General features: G+C 42.4%; 1 pseudogene; it reads left to right on the forward strand.

The window, feature by feature from the left end:
* Positions 1-696: 696 nt before the first annotated feature.
* Positions 697-2,245, forward strand: LOC138835991 (protein enabled homolog; annotated as a pseudogene).
* The last annotated feature ends 9,731 nt before the right edge of the window (positions 2,246-11,976 follow it).

Genomic DNA, 11,976 nt, shown 5'->3' on the forward strand with positions numbered 1-11,976 from the left:
GCTACTACAAAAGTTGTTTCTGAATCCCAGCACTGGTGTCACACACCATAATCCTAGTATAATATAAACTAATGAAACTTTTCTTTTTTTTACCAGTACAGGGGCTTGAACTCGTGGCCTGGGCTCTGAGATAATTTGATGAAGGCTAGCACTTTACTACTTGAGTCATAGCCACACTTCTAGTATATTTGGTAGTGTAGTGGAGATAAGAATTTCACAGACTTTTCTACCTATGTTGGCTTCAAACTGTGATCCTCGATGTCAGCCTCTTGAGTAGGATTACAGGCATGAACCACCAGTCCCCAGGTAAAAGTTATTTTTGTAAGATATAAAAGTTTACTTATACGGGGGAAGAGACGGGGAGGGCAACAGCGGTAGGGGAGGGCAGGGGCGAGGGAAGAGCCTGAGTGTTCCACACGCCCCGCACCAGCGCCTCCTGGCATGCCCCACTATCCTCCAACGGCTGGGACGGCTGCAGTCCTCTTGGTCCTCGCGGTCCTCAGGGGCCTGTGCAGCAGCAGCGGCAGCAGCAGGCAGCCAAAGCGGCCCACCTACCCTGCAACCCAGGCCTGGCCGGCGCGACAGCAGGTGATGGAGTAGCTGGCCACCAGTATAGCAGAGAAGCACTGAATGAGCCAACCCTGCGGTCCCAGAGGAGCCCACTCCCGTGCCGCATGCATCAGGCCTGCTGGCTCAATGAGTCAGGCAAGAGCTGCTGCATTGGCTTGTGATGATGCCAATAAAAGTGGATGCCAGCTGTGGTTCAGCAGAGTTCATATCCATCATCATACAGGCAACAACACATTCAGAGTGCTGGGCAGGAAGATCCAGGATCATCAATTGGTGATCAACTGTGCCATCCCCAAAGGATTAAAGTATAATCAAGCAACACAGACCTTCCACCAGTGGTGAGATGCCAAGCAGATGTACAGTCTTAACTATGGCAGCAAAGAGGATGCTAATGTCTTCGCAAGTGCTATGTGCATCATAGGCATCTAAGGCATGCATTGCCTTAGAAGTGCTGAATTCACAGGAGGCAGGACCAACATTGCCTAGACAAAATTCACAACTGCCTGATCAAATTCAAAATGGCCCATACGAAGAAGAGTTGGACATCCAAAGAAGACAACTGCAAGAACAGAAATGTCAGAAGGAGCTGGAGAGGGACAAGCTGGAGAGAGAAAAAATGGAGCGGGAAAGACCAGAGAGAGAAATGTAGAGAGAGAGAGGCTGGAGAGAAGTTGGAAAGAGAGAGGTGGAGCAGCTGGAGCGGGAGCAGATGGAGCAGCTGGAGCAAGAGGAATGGGATCAAGAGAGCAGAGTGCCGAGTACTGCCACCTCTGCCTTTGTGGAGACCCCTGTAAACTCTGAGCGGGGAGAACCCTCTGCTTCTGAGCCAGGCTTTCAGGAAGCCTCTCAGTTGTCGGAGGCTCCAGCCCAGCAGGGTGTTATCTTGGGACCACCTGCATCTCCATCTCCTCCACCACTCCCACCAGGTCCAGCCCAGGCCTCTGTATTCTCTCCTCCTTAACCCCCACTGCTAGCCTCTGGCCCTCTTCCCCCACCCCCTCTTCCTAATCAAGCCCCTCTCCTGTACCACCTCCTGCCCCTCCCTTCCAGCATCCGTATTTTTTTTTCTGGGATCCTTTTCAGAAGACAATCGTCCTTTAACTGGACTTGCAGCTGCGATTGCTGGAGCCAAGCTTAGGAAATTGTCATGGGTGGAAGATGTCTCTTTGCCCGATGTTCACAGATGTGAACTCCGTGTCAGCTAAAACAGACATGGGTGGTGGAAATGGACCCGTTCTCTTGGCAGGTAGCAGCTTAATGGAGGAAATGAGTCCCCTGATGGCCAGAAGGAGAATGGCCGAAAAGGGATCAATAATAGAAGCAAAAAATGAAGAATCAGAACCTGTAACTTCTAAGGTCTCATCAACAAGTACACCTGAACCAACCAGGAAACCTTGGGAAAGAACAAATACAATGAATGGCAGCAAGTCACCCGTCATCTCCAGATGAGATTCTCCAAGGAAAAATCAGATTGTTTTTGACTACAGGTCCTATGAGCCATTATAAGTCCACACCCTTGTCCCAGCCCAGTGCCGACGGGGTCCAGACAGAAAGCCTTGACTGTGACAGACTGAAGCAGGATATTTTAGATGAGATCAGAAAAGAACTAACCAAGCTGAAAGAGGAGTTCGTTGATGCAATCAGGCAGGAGTTGAGCAAGTCAAATACTGCATAGAGAAGCAAACTAAGCAGAGATAAGACTTGGATATGGAGAAAAACAAAAATTCCCACAAACAACTGTCAACATCAACCCTACAGTTACAAGCTATAAGAAGAAAGTGGAAAAGGAGTCAAGGGAAAATCCCCATCCTCTGAAACCTTCTTAAGTTGTGACTCTGGCGATCATCTGTTATCATCTCCATTTCCTGCTGCTTTGACCTTTACTGCAGGATGAAAAGAGAGTTATGTATGAGTTTCCATAACATTTATGCAGAAAATATAAACCCATCAGGCAAGATCGCCATGCATTGAGATATTTTCATGTTGAAATAAAACCACACATTTCCCACAACCTACTGCTAAAATAAAGAGTAGAAAGGCTCATGAAGTTCTCCTCCCCCTTCCAAATCCTCCCCTCTTTGAGTGCTGAGGAACTGAGCAAGCTCTGCTTTTGTATTGCATGTGTCTCTCTCAGGTTTGTCTTCCTATCATATTTGGTATTCCATGACTAATTGAGATCAGCGCTATGTAGGTTTAGATCTTAAGATGAGGAACAAATAGAATTGTACATGTTTTCAAAGGATGACATTTACAAGAAAGTGTCTGTAGATGACCAGGTCCGTCATGAGGGATAGTAGAGTGATAGGAAGTCCAAGTTAGCCTTTAGTGGTTAATTATAGAAGAGAGCATTAAGGACTTTCTTCAATTTTCAGCCTCCTGAATCTGGCATAGCTCTTCTCTCCAATTAACTTCCCCACAAATGCCAAATGTTATGGTTAGTCCCATGTATGCACTGAGAGAGCATCTGAAATTCAATTTCTACTCCCAGGACAAGCAAAAATAAAAAAAAATAATAAAAATAAAAGGAGGTGGAAGCAAGCACATATTAAAGTTTTAAAATGACCCAAATGTTGCTGGTCATGTGTGTAATCCTTACTACACAAGAGGCTGACATCTGAGGATTGCAGTGTCAAGTCAGCCAGGGCAGGAACCTGCTTTTGACTCTTATCTCCAGTTACACAGCACAAAACCTTGAGCTGTGGCAGAGATGTTAAAAACACCAGCATTGATTGTGAAAGCTAAGATATAGGTCCCAGAGTCAGAGGTGAAGCCGCAGGACCAATAACATTTTAAACGGAGAGAGGATGAAGAGAGGATGAAATCTGAGGAGCATGGGTCAAAGTTAGCCCATACAAGAAAGTCCATAAGGCTTTCTCTCTGTGTGCATCTGTGTGCTATCCTATGGCTTGAGAATGTTTTGTTCAAGGATAGAGCTCCACCACTCCCAACTTTTCATTGATAAATTGGAGCTAAAAGTCCCATGGACTTTCCTGCCCTGGGTGGCTTTGAACCATGATCCTCAGATTTCAGGCAACTGATTCATGCGGGGCTTTTCATAAGGCTCATCTCCTATTAGCTACCAAGAATTAAAAAAAGAGTTGAGCTGTGACTTAAATGGCAAACTAGGCAATCACTTTTTAATCACTTTTTAGGACAGCACCTGGGGCCTTAGTTCAAGCACCAAGACAAAACAAGTATATCTACAAGCTTTCCTTTGGCTCATTTAGTAAGCCACTAGTCTTGAAGGAAAAGTTCTGGCATTGTATCCAGTCTCTGATTTGTAGCCCCAGGACTAGCACATATACAATAAAAAATTTTTAAAAAATGAAAAAAATTTTTAAGTGGAAAAAAGAACATATTAATATTTTAAAATGGGCAATGGTTATGTGTTTCATGTGTATAATTGGAGCACCTCAGGAATCTGAAATCTGAGGATCAGTTTGTAGCCAGACTACACAGAAAAGTACATTAGAATCTTATGTCCATAAGCCAGAAAAAAGCTAAAAGCTGAGCTGTGGAAGTTGTAAAACATCATCCTTGAGCCAAAAAGCTAAGAAACACAAGGACACTGGTGGTTCTGTCTTGTATTCCTAGCTACTCAGGAGGCTGAGGTATGAAAATCACGGTTCAAAGCCTTCCTGGGAAGGAAAGTTCATGAGACTCTTATGTCCAATTAACCACCAGAAAACCCTAAGTGACACTGTGGGTGAATAACTCGAGCATTCACCTTAAGCTGAAGAGCTCAAAGACAGCACTCAGGCCTAGAGTTCAAACCCTACCCTCCGTAAAAATAGTTAAGAAACAGCAATGAGGCCCAGAGATTAGGTCTATTGACCGCAATAAAAAAACATTGAGGTTGAAGGGAAGAGCTGGATAAAAATAGTAAAATAAGACAGAGGATGGTTACTTATGCCTGTAAATCCTAGCTACCCAGGATGCTGAAATCTAAGGGCTGCAGTTCAAAGCCAGACCTACCAAAAACGTCCATGAGACTTGTGCATGTAATTACCAGTACGAAGAATTGAACTTGCCCTGTTTTACTCAAGGCTAAAGTCCTACCACTCCAGCTTCTTGGTGATTAATTGGAGTTAAGAATCTCAGACTCCGGCTGGGAAGTTGGCTCAGTGGTTGAGTGCTTGCCTTGCATGCATGAGACCCTGGATTTGTTTCCTCAGAACCACATATAAAAAAAAAAGCCGGAAATGGTGCTGCAGCTCAATTGATAGAGCGCTAACCTTAAGCTGGAATGCTGAGGGACAGCGCCTAGGCCTAGAGTTCAGGCCCCACAACCAATGGAAAATAAAAGAACCTCAGACTTTGCTGCTCAGACTGGCTTCAAACCAAGAGCCTCAGATTTCAACTTCCTTAGTCATGCTGGGCTTTGCCTGAGACTTTTCAAAAAGGAAGAAGCTGGAAGTTGCGCTGTGACTCAGTTGGCAGAACTGAGCAAAATCTCTGAGGCAGTGGCCATTCTCTAGATTGAGAAAAAAAACCATAAAATCTTTCAAAAGTAAAAACACAATGTAGTACAAAAAATGTTAATATAATGCAAAGGAAAACTATGTTTCTTTTAAATGCAGCAAACAAGAACACACTACAAAATTTCAAAATAACATACTGAAAGTAAGGGGAAAGGAAAATTTTTAAAATTCATGCAAATATTAAATCTAAACTGACATGACCAAAATCTAATGTGATCAGAAACTTATCTCTTACTTTTCTCTCACTTGTAATTACTTACAAGCAATTGTCCCTCCAATTTCAGCACTAGTATGGTGATTTGGAAATGATCTTTCTATGCAGCCTTGTCTGAATAGGGATCTTCCTTCTTTAGCCTCGAGTTAAACTACAGCCACTGCCCTCATTTTAATTCACAAATCCTTTAAAATTCAAACTCAATATTCAAATGATGGATCATATGTAAATGTACGAATAAACATCAGAGATCCACCAGAGATCCTCTGAGGAATACAATCATAACAGTAGAAGAGCACCGACCATTCAAGGCAGGTAACAGAAGGAAGATTTAGCATTTCTTTTTTAGGATGTGCAGGGGGTTGAAAATAGGGCCTTATGATTGCTAGGAAGGAATACAATTCAGTGATATTAATTATATCCACACTACTTTGTAACCATTACCTCTGTTCGCGAACTTTCTTTTCAATACTGATGGAATCCACACAATCATTGAGTATTAATCACCCCCAATGACCTGCCCCAGAAACTTTTAATCTTCCATTTTTCTCTTATGAAATGGTTTAGTCAATATATTTCACATAATAGATTATTTTTGTGTCCTTCCATGACAGATATATATTAATTACAGCCTTTTGTGGATGAGTCATCATTTATGCATACCTCACGTTTTATAAACCTATTCATCTGATAGACACTCCAGGTGTTTACAACTCCTGACTATTGTAAACATTGCTGATGTTATCGTTGGCATGTGAGCTATTGGTTTTGTTTTCAGTTCTTTTGGGTATACAATGAGCAACGGAATTGCTGGGACATGTGGTAATGCTATGCTTTGTTAGAAGAATGTGTCAAATTCTAACATTATTGCTATATCACTTTCATCACCACAGAAATGTACAAATGATCAATATAATGTACAAAAGTATTTCAAATCTTCCACAGCTGTGCCCTCAAGGATAATTTTTTTTTACTTTTTACTTGGTTTTATTTAGGCCATGCAGGTCTGGAACTATGTAGCATTGTCTAGAGCTGAAGTGAGAACAATACCAAATGCCACTGACCCAGCCTCCAAAAACATTTATTCTGGTAGTCATTTTTTCTAGAGATAAATTTTAGTGATTATATGCACGTTAACTCTTTTAAAATAAGGTTTTGAATTTTAAAATGACATATATTGTAATGACTCTGTGTACCACCTTTATTATAAGAAAAAATATATTTACTAAAACTATAAAAAGACAAAAAGGGTTTGAACTATCTGAGGTAGATGTCAGCTTCCCAGCAGAAAAATACATTACAATCACAGTCTGATAAAGACCCAGGCAAAATAACACAATAAGAGATTATCTAAAGTAAAATGAAGAGCAAGGACTGGGGCAGGAATAGAGCACTTGCTTGCCTAGTAGCCTCTGAATCAAAACCCCAGTACTGCCAAGGGATAAATAAAATATTAAAACTTAAGAAAAGGTGCATATTATAGTATGATGGATGACATGGAGGTACACACCTGTACCTAGGCAGTAGAATTATGAAGTTGAGAACAGTCTTGGCTACATAATGAGACTCATCTTGAATAACATAGAATAAAATAAATCAAACTACATTTTTAAAGACTAAGGTGTAGTTTAAATATAATTCAAATCATTTTGCATGTGCAAGGAACTGATATAATGCACAAAAATTATATGCTTTAATAACTACAATGTCAGTTTATCAGTGCAGTACAAGGTGCCCCTTGTCTGGAATCCCTCCTAAGGCAGTTGGTGCACCTGTCTTCTGGGATGGACTGAGGGCATTGCTGGGCAAACAATATTTTGATCTCCATTCTTGGGTCCCACTTACAAATATTTTTTTAGTAGACCCCCTACAAATCTCTTCCATCCCAATAACAGCCTGCTGGCTTTCAAGTGAGGTTATCTTTGATATCTCTTGGCTGGAATTGCTCTGTTCCTAGGCCCAAATTCAGCAGCTTGTTCTGAGAAGAGTGGCAGCTATTTTGCTAGCCAACTCTGTCCTCTGCCTTCTCCTCCTCAAAATAGTCTTTGGTATCAGTATGAATCTGTTCAGATGGTAGAGCCAACCTGAGCTGGCTTTGAACCCTGATCCTCAGATCTCAGTCTCCCTTGCACCTGGCATCATTTCTTCCTTCCAGGAATATTTCAGGGGGATAGAATAGCACAGCACCACATACATGTGTTAGGAATTGCCCCGGGGTGAGCCAGATGCTCAGACTCAAACCACTGACCTTGATATTGCCTTTGGTGTCCAATAGGATGTTGTTGGATTTAAGGTCCGTGTGATTCTGTTTTGGTATAGGTGGTGAACAACACTTACAATTTGTATGATGAGCCTCCTGGTTTCATCCTCATATTGATGGCAGGATTTTCAGATCCACCCCAAGAGGTATCCCCTAATGGCCAGTTCCATGATGAGATATACATACTCTTCCTTCTCCTTCACTTAGTACAACCTAATGATGTGTTTGTGCCATACCTTCTTAAAAATGTCCACCTCATTCTTTATCCAATGATGAGGACTCTCACTTCTAGAGTATTTTAAATGCCACATCCTTGTCTGTGAGTTGGGGATGTGCCAGCTTCACTTGTCCATAGGTACCTTTGTGGATGAGCTCTTTCATCTGGTATTGTTTGGTGATCTCTTTCTTCAAGGAGCTTGAGCTTGATTCTTGTGTTCTTCCATCCTTCTGCTATTTAGGTAGCAATCCTACCTAAAATAAACTAAATAAAATATTGGAAAACCCAGAAAAAGTAAAAAGAAATACCAAAATCCAAACAACAACCAGTCCCCACAACCAAAACAATCAGCTTTGAGTCAGTCCAGCAGTTCATCAAGCAAGAGCTCCCAGATCTGTTAACTGACATAGGTTGGAACATGGTGGCTTCCTATATATTCTACAGGGCCTCACACCTTGGAGCAATCACAACCAGGCATAGTGATATCATGGAGTAAATGGACCTATCAGAGTCTGGGCCAGTGAGGTCAGAGAAATAGTGGAGCAATCATAGCCTGCCAAAATTGACACTCAAAGACTGTTGCTAAGGACTCCAGGTGGGTTTGAAGTTGCTCTGGTCTTTATCATGGCATTTCTGAAACCACTAGGACAGAGGTCAAAATCCTGTGATTTTCTAGAGGACTACTGCATATTATAAATTGCTTCAGTGGAGACACTAGCTAATAGCCTCCATTCTTGATGGCCACCTTATCCTATGTCTTGTTCCAGCAATGGCCCTGCACAAAGGCCTCCCTTCTTCTCAAGGACACCTGTGTGCTACAACTTCCTCCTGAGAGACAAGTTCCAGGCTGGATTTGAGCCACAATCCTCACAATTCACCTTCCTGAGTAGTTAGGATTATAGGCCTTAGCCATCAGTGGGTACTTAGCTCATCTCTTACATTTGGAAGAAGTATATTTGTTAGAAAGGTGGGTTTTAGATATGTCCTTTTAGCTCTTTAAATTTGTTGCCCTTGCTGTCCAATAGTTAACCTATTTTCTCATGAGAAATTTTTCATAATAACATTGAAGATCACTTGGGTGTGATGAGTTGTCTCTGTGCTTTGGGAGGTTTTCTGTCTTTATTTAATTAGAATGTGTCTTAGTGTGGACCTGGGTAATTATGTTAATTGACTTTTTGAGCTGCTAGATTCCTGCATAGAAGGGTTCATGCTTTCAATCAAAATTTGGAAGGTATTTGTTATTATTCCTTCAAATAGTATGTATTACTTTTTTCCCTCTGTACTTTAAACATCTATACATTATACATATATATTCAAATTGTATATTTGAATATACATATACATACCTACATATTTATATTACATGTACATTTATATACATATATTTATTATCAAACAGCTTCCACTTTTGTGATTGTTTATGGTAGGAAGTTTAGATTGATCTATATTAGAGTTCGAAGTTTTCCTCTTTATTTCTAGATAAAAATATGCTTTTCTTGGCAAGGATATTGAAACAGCATCAAAGCACAGCTAGCCTTTCTCTCTCTCTCTCTCTCTCTCTCTCTCTCTCTCTCTCTCTCTCTCTCTCTCTCTCTCTCTCTCTCTCTCTCTCTCTCTCTCTGATTTCCCGCCTCTGTCAGGTTTTTGAGCACAGGGTCATTGCTTATTGGGTTCTTCTAGTGTGTGCTGTGATCTTTGCAATGTCATGATCTGATTCAAAGGCACGAGGTCTGCACCTGGAAGAGGAGCTGCTCCAAAGTCAGCCTGCACGGATGCACCTGCCTGCCTCTGTCTTCATGTCAGAGCCCCTGTATCTACTTGGGAGGCCTTAGCAGATGCCCCTTTGACAGGACTGCTGGCTAGTGACTGTGGACAGCACAAGCACAGCCTCTTGTTTTACCTATCAGAAGTCTGCAGTGGAGCCTGGGGGTGTTCTTCTGTTGGAAGATATGCTTGGAGCAAGGCAGGGGTTGAATAAGCCTCACTGTGGCCTGACTTCTGGGGCACAAAAAAGTCCAAGTATTTCTCTGGGCTTTTTTCAGAATATATGGGCAGGTTCGGGAGCAGAACCTGAGCTCAGGGGACCCCTAAACACAGGGTGGGCTTTGAAGCTGGGAGGGGCAGGGCTGTCCAGGTTGGCACGAGGCAGATGATGAGCCTGTATTAGTAGTCTGCTGGCTTACAAATGAAAACAGGTGCGTGCTTGCTACCCAGACATATCCCACTAAGACTGGTTGCACCAGAGAGTTCCATGCTAGTGGGGGGAAATTGCTAAAGACAGCAGTAGATGGACCAGGAGCAGTTGGCACTCTTTGTGGGCAATTCAGTGCTGGCTCTGGCAGAGGGAATCTGAAGGTTCCTTAACTCTGCAGATCTAGAGAAACAAGAGCCCAAGCAGACACCAGGCTTGGCCAGCTGCACACTGGGCAGGCTGGTAGGTGAACCCTTGCTGGTTGGCTTTGCAGAGTCCTCAACCTGGCACACCTGCCAGCACAAAAAACTGCCTAGCATCTCCTGAATCATACAACTTGGAGACAACACTTCTCCTAACTTGGACATGCAGTGTCCAGCTGTCTAGAAGCTGCTGTGGTCAGTGCAGGTCTGGGAGGAATGGCAGGCCTGCTGCTGGAGGGAGCAGATGTCCCTTCCAAGGCATCTGGGGGGAAAGGGAGCCCCTGGAAATAGACTCTGGAAAGGCTGGTCTGTCCTGCCCAAAGAGAACACCTCCAGTTTGTTTGACTGTTTGGTTGGATGGAGGGTCTCCCCTTGGGGACAGTGGTATTAGGAGACTGTGTTGGTGAGATTATCCCAAAATTAAACTAGTCGCTGAGGGAGCAAAATAGTAAAGCTTCTGAACTGCCCATGGCAGGTGGAGTTAAGGTCCTGACAGCTTCTCTCTTGAAAGATCCCGAGGCTTTGTCACCAGAAGACAAGTGACATCATGCTGGCATGGAGTCTAATGGTTTTAGGAAATTTATCAGAGAGCCGTACTTGGCTTGTATGTCACTCAATTGGGCTCACACTGGGTGGGAAATTTGGGAATTTTCTCTTTAAGTCTTTAGCCCACTTATTTATCAGGCAGTTGTTTATTTGAGGATTTGTTGTAGGGGTATTTAATTTTTTGAGTTCCAAGCATATTTTAGATATGGGACCTTTGTTTGTTGTATGGCTAGTGAAGATTTTCTCCTAATCCACAGGATTTCTATTGATTTTGCCAGCTATGTCTTATGCCATGCACAAGCTCTGCACTTTCATGTAATCCCCATTTGTGCAACCTTTCTTTGATTTGTTCTGTTTCTGGGTCTCTATTAAGAAAATTTCAGCCTTTGCCAAGGAGAACTAGGGTTTCTCCTATTCCTTCCAGTAATGTTTTCAGGGTGTGTGCTTTGACTCTGAGGTTGACAATTAATTTTGTAGGCCAGAACTTATTTTTTCCCCATCCTTTTTGTTCATAGGATTTTCTGTATTATGTGTAAACAGGCTGCTCTACAAGGTATCTTTCCATGTCATACAGTAGGTATTACATGGCTCTATGTAAGTATTGTATAATGACATAGAGCTTTCTAATGACTTACCTATAAAATCTATTAATGTTAATTAAGTGTCATGAAGAATGACAAACCTCCATTTTTGTGTCCATCTCCGTCCTTGTTCTCCCTATTGTTTAACAGCTTATATCACACTCAGCATAACAAGCTGGCACATGGAACAGACATGAACTCGATGGATCCTAGCTGTGAGATGGCCCCAAATACAGAAAATATCAGAATCAAAGAGATTGAAGCAGTTGTCCAAGGTGCCTAGTTTATGAATGACTTCGGCTTCCAATGGTCACACCTGCTTCTGTCAGAAGCCTGTTGATGGTCTGTCACCATCAAAGCTCACACTGAAGCTTAACTTCTCAATGTAGCAGTGTCAGGAGGTGGAACCTTTAAGAGAGGTTTCAGTCATAAATAGATTAATGCCATCTCATCAACTCTGAAGGGACTAACATCATCGTCATTCTAGCACATGCCATGATGCCAAGATCCTCTGTGATATGATGCACCTAGGGGGCCATAGCCCATGTGCTAGCCTGCTATTTAGACATTGCATCCACTATTATTGTGATTGAAATAGACCTTTTTTTCCGTATGAAGTATACAGCTTCAAGGATTTTGTTAAACCATGACAAAATGGACTGAGATGCTATTCTTTTTGTCTTTTTCATGGAACTGAGGAATAAACTGAAAGC

This window comes from Dipodomys merriami, unplaced genomic scaffold, assembly GCF_024711535.1.
Source record: "Dipodomys merriami isolate MVZ:Mamm:240054 unplaced genomic scaffold, mDipMer1.0.p SCAF_246, whole genome shotgun sequence".
NCBI classification, from domain to species: domain Eukaryota; kingdom Metazoa; phylum Chordata; class Mammalia; order Rodentia; family Heteromyidae; genus Dipodomys; species Dipodomys merriami.